This window comes from Macrotis lagotis, chromosome 1 (assembly GCF_037893015.1).
Source record: "Macrotis lagotis isolate mMagLag1 chromosome 1, bilby.v1.9.chrom.fasta, whole genome shotgun sequence".
Lineage (NCBI taxonomy): Eukaryota > Metazoa > Chordata > Mammalia > Peramelemorphia > Peramelidae > Macrotis > Macrotis lagotis.
In genome coordinates this window covers 35230207-35242392 of record NC_133658.1, presented here as the reverse complement: position 1 = coordinate 35242392, position 12186 = coordinate 35230207, and positions in this window count along the sequence as shown.

Here is a 12186-nt window from a genome sequence, read left to right as displayed (position 1 = left end):
AACAAAATAGTAGTGTACGCCAGAAAACCTTGAGACTTTTCTCCATCCACCACTGTTTCAGATATCTAAATTGTCTCTCCCTTCCAAAATGTGTTGCTGATGCTGGTGTCATTTTCTGTTTTGCAATTCACATTGACTTTTAGGGGTTTGGGGTTTCTTTGCTCTTAATTTTGTTTTCTCTGGGGAATATACACACCTGTGAGAACTAGCTGGTTTTAGATATTGTAAAGGGGCTGGTATAGGACTTGGAGACAGGGGTGGAGATGAGATGAGTGATAGTGATGTGGGTGGCTGCCATCTGCCTAAAAGCAGACTGATGGGCTTTACTAAAGAGGACTTTAAGGAGTTTTAAATCTTTCTTGCCTTTCATTTTATATGCAAATATATATATTTATTTACAATTTTCCATTATTGTATATCAATATACATTAGTGTTATTGATCTCTAGTTTTCTTTATCTGTATTATCCTTTCCTGGTTTTATCGGATCTTATTTGTTTCATATAAAGAATTTGACAGAGAACTTTCCATCTCTATTTTTAAAGATAATTTACAGAAACATTGAGATTGTTTGTTAGACTAAGTGCCTGGCACATAGTAGGTACTTAATAAATGTTTATTGATTGATTTGTGAACCCATTTGGTCCTGGTATTCTTTTCTATGACAGTTCACGTATTCTCTCACTTTCTTTTTTTTCAAGATTACTTTGTCTATTTATTTATTTATTTATTTATTTCTAAACTTGTCAAATTTGATCATTGATATTTTTTATAAAAATTCATCCTTGTTCTTTAAACTTACTGGTATATACATTATTTATTTTGGTTTTCTCTCCACTGTACTCTCTGACATATACTGTTTTTGCAATCATACAACTTACTGGGCAAGGCAGTGAATCTTCCACCCTCAGAAAAGTTACAAAAACTTTTAGTTACAGATGAATTCCAGACCTACCTCAGCATTGATGAAAGGGGTTTTCACAAAGGGAACTAAGAAATCACAAGTCTTCACATACAAAAATAATCCTGCCAACTTAGACTGCACAGTCACAAACTGCCACATGATCATACTGCATGTACATATCCCAATGACCCTTAAACAAAGACCTTTAGTTTTAAGGCAAATTTTTCAAGTCTCCCCTTCTCTCCTCCTCTTCAGATAGACATGCGGTTTAAGAGTTCACCCACTTCATCCCACCCTTCCTCCCTCTTCATTAGTTCAGGCTTCCTTTGACTTCCTTTCACTTTTAAGAAGGAACCCAAAGGGTTCTGCGGTGACTTCTCAGGGCCTAGAGCTGGCCCAGGAAGCCAGAGAAGAGATATCACACACCCAGAAAAGGGTTGGTTTTGTTTTATTTTACAGATCACCCTGATTCCTGACAATTTTTAACTAAACAGCTATGAATAATTGTAGATTTCTGGGCCAAAGTATTCACATTTTTAACTGCCTCTTCTTGAAATTCTAGTGAATTTGGAATCAAAATATCTAGGTTCAAATCCCACTTCTGAAGCTTACTGCATGCGTGACTACAGACAAATCACTTAAACATCCTGGGCCTTAATTTCCTTATCTCTAAAAAGAAAGGTTGGACTAAATTTCCTCTGAGGTGTCTTCTACCTCAAGCCCTGTCACCCATGATCTGAGTCTAAATATTAGTTTTGCCTTTTACAACATTTGGGACCTATACTTCCCCGTCTGGAAGTCAAGGTTTTTAAGTTACCTGGAAGATGAAGGAGGGAAGATTATCCATCTCCACTTTCTCTTTTTTATTTTCAAACTTGTTCAGCTCCTAAAGGAAGAACCTTTCATGATCACCTTTAAAATCCAGTCCCTTCTCTCTGTTATCTCCAATATACTCTATATAAAACTTGCCCAGACATAATTATTCACATGCCATCTTCCCCATAAGTTGCTTCTGCCTCTCTATGTATCACCAGAACTCAACACGGTCCTAGCACATAATAGACACTTCATAAATCCGGGCTGACTGCTCACAGAAAGTGGGTGGTTTGTTTTCAGAAAGTAATCCCCAGTTGCCCAGTGAAGGTTGAAGAGCTAACATTCTGAAACTGCCCCTTACTCAAATAGAGAGTTGCTTCTTCAGGTATCTTTCCTAGTAGTAGGGGAAGAAAGAGCTAAACCTTGCTTGTGCGTTGGTGGCAACCCAAGAGAAAATATCAATTAGTCATTACAAATTGGTTTTCTGAAAATAAGGAAACTAGAAAGACAACTGTGGTTTGGAGACTCAGGTGGAGGACAGTTCCTGGAATCTTTATTACATCGGGATTTCCTTTTATATATTAAGATAGGGTCATTGATTCAGAGGTAGAAGGGACCTCAGATATTACCTAGTCCAGATGCCTCATTGAACAGATGAGAAAACTGAGACCTACTAACTTGAATGACCTCACTTATCTCTTTGATGATTTCTCTTACATAGAAATTTAAATCCTATAAGCTCATACATTCTCACTGTGCATCTCTTTCTTGGTTTTAGGATGTTCCACAACTTTGACTCCCTCAAAATGGTGACATTTCATCATTTACAGCTATATAGCTCCAGAAAAGATTTAAGAAAGTATTTTAAAATATGGATCTTTTGAATAGAGGGGTAGACTGAACCAATTGAGCTCTGTGAATATGATAGAATATTATTGTCCCATGAGGATTATGAGTTGGAGGAATTCAGAGAAATATAGGAAGAGGTGTCTGACTTTAAAGCAGAGGGAAATAAACAGAACATCTTTTGTGACCTTGAACATTCACTCTATCCCTTGGGTTTCATTTTCCTCATCTGTAAAATGAGGAAATGGGACTAGATGACCCCAAAGTCATCTTCCATCTCTAAATCTGCGACCTTGTTGTCTTCTAAATATGTCAGGAAACTAAAAATTACTCTCCTTGGCTCCTCCAGGGTTACTGTCCTTACCCACTTCTTCTAGTTTAAGGCATGAGAAATGCTTTTCAGATGTTAAGATTCCTCCATAAATGTCAGTCGTTGTTCCGATTACTAATTTTTTTCCTCTTTAGACACCCTCTGAAGCTCCACTTACCTTCCTAAGACTGACCTTGATAGCCCTCACTCTTCATGCCAATGGATTGACAATTAATTAATAAACATGTATTAAATACCTGCATTCTGAACTCATATTGTGCCACAGTCAGACATACTGTAATTTGTAATTCAAACTTAGTGATGTCATCTGGTTTTCTTCAATAACAAAGGACAACATATATACCTGCTATATGTCAGACACTGTGCTAAGTGTTGGGGATGCAAAAAGAGACAAAAGATAGCTCCCTGCCTTCAAGGAGTTTACAATCTAATGGAATTAGAGAGGAGTCATCCTCTCTCCTCCCTTTCCACAGCAATCATTAAGGTCTTATTCAAGAACGAAGGACAAAACAAGAATGTTAATGGTTCTTGCCTCAATTGTGGAAGTATGTAGAATGGACACCAAGAAATTAGGCTCTGAAATTTTTTCCCCCTAATGGTCACCTACTTTGGAATAATTAATTATGGAGACTCTAATCACTGTAGTTATCAATCATGGCTTTAAAATACACAGAAGAGAGCAGAAGGAAGTCCAAAGGGAACATAGACAAGCAAAGTAATATAGGTACTACTGTGTTTAATTTTAATATATTTTTTTAAAAAGCTACTGCACTAGAAACTCAAAATTTCACTATATATTTTTTATAAATTAAAAGTCACATTTGCCAATATTTGTCAAGTTTATCATATATTTTTTAAAAAAATAAAAAATTTAAATGTTCAAAGATGGGTCAGTGTTCTTTAGTGAAGGTGGAGTGGCAGGGTCTTACAGAGAAGTCTCTCAGGCTTCCATGATTCATTCCTTCCCCCCACCGAAGTGCCCAATCAGGAGATGGGATTTCCCATCATGCCTCTACACTTTCCTCTTGTTGCTTTCAGGATAATATCACTTTGATTGATCAATGCCTCTGGTGCATTTAAACCCACAAATATCACAGGGATTCAGATTATTCCATTCTTCATCTTTAAGGCACCTATAAGAGTCTTTACCCTTTCAAGAAAGCTTTCAGTTTTGTTTAAAGACAAAAAACATCATAATGATTGACCTCTCAGTTGCTCTTACATCATACTGGACATTCCCCAAGACCTTGCCAGGCAAGGGTCTGATTCTGCCCACTTGAACCCGTGGAGCTCTAGTGTCAAGGCCAGGACAAAAACATAGTATCCCTTCTTGCCATTTTTGCCCCAACCACAAGACCACATCCCAACCTAATTTCAAGTCCTTTCTTCAGTTTCTAGATTTGTCACTTCAATAGTTCCATAAATCTATGATCTCATCCCTGTGGAGACTCCCTCCCAACTCTGCAGATCACAGATTCTTCTCTTTGGTCTTCCCTCAGGACATGCCATTTCCTACCTCTAACTCTAACTCCCGTGCCTGGAATTCACCTCCCCCTCACCACCACCTTTAGAGTCCCTCAACTTCCTTCAAGATGGGGCTCAAACACCATCTTCAGTGTGAAACCTTGACAAGTCCCCCAATCCCAATTGCTGCTGCCCTCTCCCTCAAACTACTACAAAATTAAATTTATTTGCATTTATTCTGTATAATCCTATAGTCTTTCCCATAAGGATGTAAATAAAGTCCTTGTGGGTCAGAATTGCTTTATTCTTTGAATCCTAATGAATAGCTTGGAGCTGGTCACATTGTAGCTGCTTAATCAATGATCAATTGAATTGAACTGAATTGAACCTATTCTCCTTATCTGGGGAACTTTTGTTCATGACCTCCCACAAATCCTCCCTGGGGGTACCCTATATATTAGAAGTTTCCCCTTCGATCTCCTGACATTGCATGAATGCCAATGAAGCAAGCAGGCTGCTGATTGGTGATCCCCCTCTCACGACTGATCTGTCTTCAAATGTTTTTCTCTTATGTAACATCTCTTCATGACTGCCGCCTACCTACCTACCACATGTAACTCCATGTCCATGTGAATCATGTTTTCTCCCATGACATCAGATTTTAATCAATCCCTAAAACTGACATTTCTTGAGAATCCATTCACCCTACACAAAGTTATTTTATTTATAAATTTTTATTGATAGTTTCCCTTGTTACAAGAAATAACTTCCCAACGTAGTCTCAAAAAAAACTCCCCTGGAAGAAGGTTTCCTTCAAACAGTTAGACAGCATCTCTGTTGGTCTCATGATTATTACCAAGCTTGTCTTTGCTTCCAGATTCTGGATTTCATCTCCTAAGAGCATCTGCTAGCCATCTCTGCTCCAGCCTGCCAAGACAATGATAATAAAAACAGTAACTACCACAAAAGGTAGGACTCCTCATTCAAAGCCAAGTTTGAAGAGTTCCCTTTTGCAGGAAGAGTGGACCCTCCCCTCAAGAAATTTACATTCTTTTAGGAGGAAAGAATAGGAATATATCAAATATATATACTAACTAAAAAATAAGGCAATTTCTAAAGTTCAAGGCAGGAAGAATATTAGCAAGTGGAGGAAGCAGGATATGCCTAATTGAGCTCTGCCCTGAAAGAAGCTAGGAGATCCTAGAAATGGCAATGAGGAGGGAGTGCATTCCAGATCCATGGAGGTAGGAATAAATGCCATATATCACAAAAAAGCAGATAAGTCAATCTGGGTGCAATATAGAGTCAGTGAAGAGAAAGAATGCTCAGTAAGTCTAGAAAATTAGGCTCCAGTCAGTAACAAACCTCCCTGATATGGAGCTGTCCTATAAATATTTAAATTAGGCAACCTCTATTTAACCCACTCAGAAGAAGGAAGTGGGATGTAAATTGTAGTATCTTAGGTTGAGGGTTGGAAGCTGGATTACCTTAGAGAGTGTCAAGTGACACCTCCTAAAATTACAGATGAGAAAAATGAGGACATGTATAGGAATCCAATATGACATCCAATAAGAGCCCTTTTACTTCTCAAGGTGTTTTTTTATATATTTTCTCTTTTGGCTCCCTCTAAGCTAAATATGTTTATTCTCCTTTACCTGATGACTTGTCTAATGTCAACCAGAAAGTTAGTAGCTGGACAAGAAGCTAGGTCTCTTGATTCCTACTTTGATATCCTTTCCTCTATTCCATAAATGCATAGTGTCATAGGATTAGGGGCTAGAAGAATCCACAGAGGAAGATCTAACAGTACGGAAGTGTTTTACCTCATGTCAATTTGTTGTTGTTAAGTTCTTTTCAGTTGTGTCTGATTCTTTGTGACCTAATGTGGGGTTTTCTTGGCAGAGGTACAGAAGTAGCTTGCCATTTCCTACTCCAGCCCATTTTACAGAGGAAACTGAGGCGAAGAGGGTGATTTTCCCAGTGTCATACAGTCTGAGGCTGGATTGGAACTCATGAAGATGAGGCTTCCTGACTCCAGGCTTGGCAGTCTATCCCCTGCATCAGCTATCTGTCTTTAATATCCAGTAACTGTTCCAATATAATTGGTTTCCACTAAAATCCTATACATTTTATTCCATGCATTTAAAACCATTACTCTAAGAAGGGGCCCTTGGGCTTCACCAGATCGACAATGGGATCCAGAAAAGTTAAAACTCTTTAATCCAGTCCAACCATATTTTTGAGAGTAAGAAAATGGACCATGGAGAGTTAAAGAATCTTGTTTTATGCTCTTAGAGGAACAGTTTTCTTTGAGTACTGCCAGTATTACCACCTATAGGCAATTAATAAATGTTTGCTTGATTAAAGACATATTTATCAAATGGCAGCACAAGAATTTAAACCCAAGTTCTGATACAATGAAAATGTGGTGTATCAGAACCTGAGTTCAAATCCTGAGTATGTGATTTACTACTACCTGGGCAAGTCATTCAATCTTCCTGGGTCTCAATTTCTTCATCTACAAAAGAAGGGAGTTGGACAAGGTGACATCTAAGCTACTCTCAAGCACTAGTCATTGGATACTCAGAACTCTATGCTCTTTTCCACCATCCTGCTTGGCTCCCCTAGAGTAATCCAACTCTCTAGTCAAACTGCTTGAATGATTATGTTGGCTTTCCCCTTTACCTTCCTCCAGCAACATCTTAGAACAGCATTCTCCATTAGCTTGGATTAGAGGCTCCTCTCCACGTCTGTCTCCTCGTACCAGGTCTCTCGGGTTTCCGTCTTCAAAGAGATGTATTTGCTCCTTTTTGATGCTCTCAAGCAATCTCAAAGCAACCACACTAACAGATGCTCCACCACGGTTGCTCTTTAAGCCAGAATCAGATTAAAAATTCCACCTAGAGAAAACCTAGCTAAGGGTTGACTAAGACATTGGTCCAAGAAGGGCAAATGGAGATTTGACTCTTTCCTAAGGACACTTAGATGGAACTTGGGGAATCCCAGACTGGTGAAGATGGGCCCATAAGAGGCAGATCCTGTAGCCAGGTTAAGGATGAAGATTCAGAACAAACAGGTTGGTTTCCACTAAGGTTGGCACCTCCTTCCCTCCTCTACACCTGCCACTTTGATGTCTTCTTGTGGTAAGAGTTCTGTAGGGTAGTGAGCAAACAGGTAATCACCCTATGCAAGCCCCATGGGTTCCCTGTGCATGAGATACTACCTGATGGCAATCGGAGGCTTATCAAAGAACCAACGAAGTCATTGTACAAACTCTCCTACTGGAAATGGGTAGAATAGTTATATTACTAGTTATACTTTATTACTACTATGTTACTTGTAGTTACTATTCAAGATAGCAAGAGGGGTGGGGATCATCATAGTGATGGGGAAAGGACATTGAGTTTGGAATCCTAGATGCTAGAGTTTGAAGACCTGAACTCAAACACTGTCACTGACATTTATTAGCCAATCAACAAACATTTATTAAGGTACTATGCTCAGTGCTGGAAATATAAATATAAGCAGGAAAAAAAAGACAATCCCTACCTTCAGGGAGGTTATACTCTAATGGGAGGAAGATAATATGTAAAAGGAAGCAGAAAAGAATTGGAAATTGAAGGGATGCCCATCAATTGGGAAAAGACTGAACAAATCATGGTACATGTATGTGATGGAACACTACTGTTCTGTAAGAAATCATGAGGGCTTAACCCCATTGCCTTGCCAAAAAAAAAAGAAATCATAAGGGACAGGATTTCAGAAAAGCCTGGAAAAATGTACATCAATTGATGCTGAGTGAAATGAGAATACACACTCAAACAACATGGAGTGATGATCAGCCATGATGGACTCATTCATTTCAGCAATACAATAATCAAAAACAATTTTAAGGGACTTGTGACAGAAAATGCCATCTGTATCCAGAGAAGAAATTGTAGTATTTAAATTAAGACCAAAACTTGTTATCTTCAATTTTTAAAAGTTATCTTATGTATTATGTATGATGTAATTTTGTTCTCTCTAATGTTTTCTTTCTTCCATTTGGATCAGATTCTTCTCTCACAACACATACAGTTTCGATCTATGTTTAGCATAGTTACAAATGTAAAGCATATATCGAATTGCTTTCTTTCAGGAACAGAAGGAGAAAAGATTGGTAAAAACTACCATTGTGTGACATTGGAAAAATAAATAAAATATTTATTTCAATAAATAAATGAAAGAAAACAGAAAAGTGGATGGGATGGGACAGGGAGTAGGGAGAGAAGGCAATGACGGGGAGGTCCAGAGGAGTGCAGTCTGAGGAGAATTACTGAATGACTCCCCCCATATAGGCAATTAATAAATGTCTGCTTAATTAAAGACATATTTATCAAATGGAAGATCCAGAATTTAATTCCAAGTTGAGATACAGTGAAGTGTGTTGTATATTTGAAGTTGAAGCCTCAGAACCTGAGTTCAAATCCTGAGTCTGTGGTTTACTACCTGGGCAAGTCATTCAATCTTCCTGGACCTCAATTTCTTCGCCTGCTTAAGGGAGTTGGATGAGGTGACCTCTAAGTTCCCCTCAAGCACATAATCTTAATATCATGTCTTTTGAGTTGAAAAACACCTTAGACATCTCCTAGTTCAACTTTCCCATTTTATAAATGATGAAATGAGACCAAGGGACCTCAGAAACCATCTAAATCAGCCTAGATATGACAGACTCTCCACATTATAGGCCCTGAGACAAAAACCTTTATTTTATTTTTGTTTTGTTTTATTGACAGCAAATGAAAAAGGGAAATCAGACCTCTTGGGTCAAATATCCTATCTATAAGACACCAAATGTTCCATCACTACATATCTTGAATGCTTACAGGATAGTGAATAGATTATATGCACGAAAAAGACCTAACTTAAGGATTTTATATGCATGCTTCAGTAGAATAACAACTTCAAAAGATCAGAGACTGTTACCTTTACTTTGGCGTTCCAGGGCCAACCCTATTGCTGGCATATAGAAGGTTTTTAACTGATGTTTAAATGAAAAAAGGGAAGGAGATAGGAGAGAAAGAGAAAGATCAATCATGAGAAAAGAAGAAAAGAGAAATGAGAAAAAAGGAGAGAAAAGATGTTAAGTAATTTTGGAAGTTGAGGGAGGGAAATGAAGAGGAAAAAAAGAGAGAAAAGACATTAAGTAATTATGGAAGTTAAGGAAGGGAAATGAAGAGAAAAAAAGAGAAAAGACATTAAGTAATTGTTGATGTTGAGGGAGAAAGGAAGGAAGGGAAATATAGATAATAAATAATTTTACCTTTGAACTGGATCATACTGAAGGGGCCCAAATAGCTTCTTGCTTCTATCCTCACTCAGGACCAGAGTTTGCTAAAAGTGAAACTCAATTTGTCAACTGGGTTTCAGAAGGAGCTTCACTGGAAGGAGATTTTCTGTTTGGGGGTCTACATGTAATTTAAAAATAATCACCTTGTCTCTTTCAGAATCAGGTGCCATGTTCTTGCTCAACAAACAGCTAAATTGATTCAAAAAGTCAACAGACTTAAAAATTTTTATTGATATCCTTTGTTTTTATATCATCTTCATTTTAAAATATTTTCCTCTTCCCTCCCTTTCTGAGAGTGTCACCCACTATTACTAAAAAAAAATTAGAGAGCGGGGAGAAAGCAGTTCAGAACCAACTAACATATTAACCTAGTCTAATAAGCTATGCATGCATTCTTGCAAACCCGTAGCACTCGACTTCTGCAAAGAAGGAAGGGAGGTACATTTTCTCATTTTTTTTCCTTTGAGGAAAAAAGCTTGGTCATTGTAAGTATACAACATTCATTTCTATTGTGTGTTCATGGTTTTGGTTTTTTTTTTTTTAACAAAAGTTATTTACAAATTCTTGCTGTATATTAGGGACTGAGGAAGATACAAAGCTGCCAAAAAAAGACTCACCCCTGATTTCATGAAACTTACAGTCTCCTAAGCATAAGTGACAGAAACATTAAGAAATACATAAGTAAATGATACATAAGTATATAAAAGCATGGGAAAATATTCATTAAGTATTTATTATGTCCTAGTCACTTTGCTAAGCACTAAGAAAACAAAGAAAAACAAAAGACAGTTCCTGCCCTTCAAGGAGCTCCCAGTCTAATAGAGAAACAAAAAACAACATACAAATAGCAAGATATGGACAGGCATGGATAGGGTAATTTGAGGTAATCTTAGAGAAAAGACAGTAAGATCTAGGAGCTGAGACTTGAGGTAAGCCAAGGAAGCCAGAAGGCAATGAGGAGGAGCATTATGGGCATAGGGGAAGTCCAGGAAGCATAAGAAGATGAAATGTCCTAATTAAGGGATGTCAAGGAAGCCAGTGTCCCTGGATCTCAGGATATGAGACAGAGGTGGGGTACTGAGGGGGAAGGGAAGTTAGGTATAAGTGGCCTGAAAAAAATAGGGAGGGGTCAGGTTATGAAAAATGTCAAAAGTCAGAAAGAGGATTTTATACTTGATCCTGGAGACAATAGAGATATTGGAATTCATTGAATAGAGGGGTGGGGGGAGGGAAGAGAGGAGGTAGAAATATGATCAGAAAAGATTTAGAGATAGAAAAGACCTTAGCAATCATCTGGTCCAATCTTCTATTTTATAAATGGGTAAACTGATCCCAGAGAGAAGAAGGGATAGCCTGGAATGTAAACTAGGTCCTTTGAATACAAAGCTTGGGCTCTTTCTACTGTACCACAGTGCTGATGGGGTTGGAAGGGGAGACCTTAAATGGCTTTTGAGGTTTCTTCCAACTCTGTAATTCAAGGACTCAGTGAAATTGCTATAGTATTTAGTAAAGAGAGCCTGCATTAGGGTGAATGAATGGGTAAATTAAAAACATTATTTGAGAAGCACTGTAATTACAAATACAAAAGAGAGACAGAGAGACAGGGACAGAGAGAAAGAGAGAGAGAGAGAGAGAGAGAGAGAGAGAGAGAGAATATCCCTACTCAGAAGAAGCTTACCTCTCAATAGGAAGACTGAAGATAGAGTGGCAATTGGAATAAACATGAGAAATCAAAGAGATGAGTCCCCAGAGTCAGCAAGTTGAAGGATCCTGACAATTTCACACAGTATAATTTTTTTAAATAAAAGATGATTGCACATGAAACTGCAAATCTACTTTGTATAACTTGCTATTCCTTTAACCATATAACAAAATTTTCATGTAAATTTCTTTTTTTTTATTTTTTCCTCCTCCTCTTCCTCTCCTTCTTCTCCCCAACTCCACCATTAGACACAAATGGATAGATAGATAGATAGATAGATAGATAGATAGATAGATAGATAGATATAGGTCTACACACACATTTATCTATATATGTGTAAAAGTATTCTATACATACTTGTACTTTAACAGTTCTTTCTCTGGATGCAGATAGCATCTTTCTTCTTTTGTCCTTTATAGTTAATTAGGGTCTTTATAATAGTCCATACAATATATTCACTCAAAAATCATTCTTAAAGCAATATTGCTGGTACGGTTTATAATTTTTTATTTCTTCTGCTCATTTCATATGGATATTGTCAACTGGGTTTCAGAAGGAGCTTCACTGGAAGGAGATTTTCTGTTTGGGGGATATTCGCATATCAAACCAGGTCACCTGATTCCTCAAAGATATGAGACAAAGAGTGATTTAAGGAATGTCAAGTTTTTATTTTTTTAAAAAGAGGAATCAGGGGCAGCTAGGTGGTACAGTAGATAGAACACCAGCCCTGGAGTCAGGAGGACCTGAGTTCAAATCCAGCCTCAGACACTTAATAATTACCTAGCTGTATGGCCT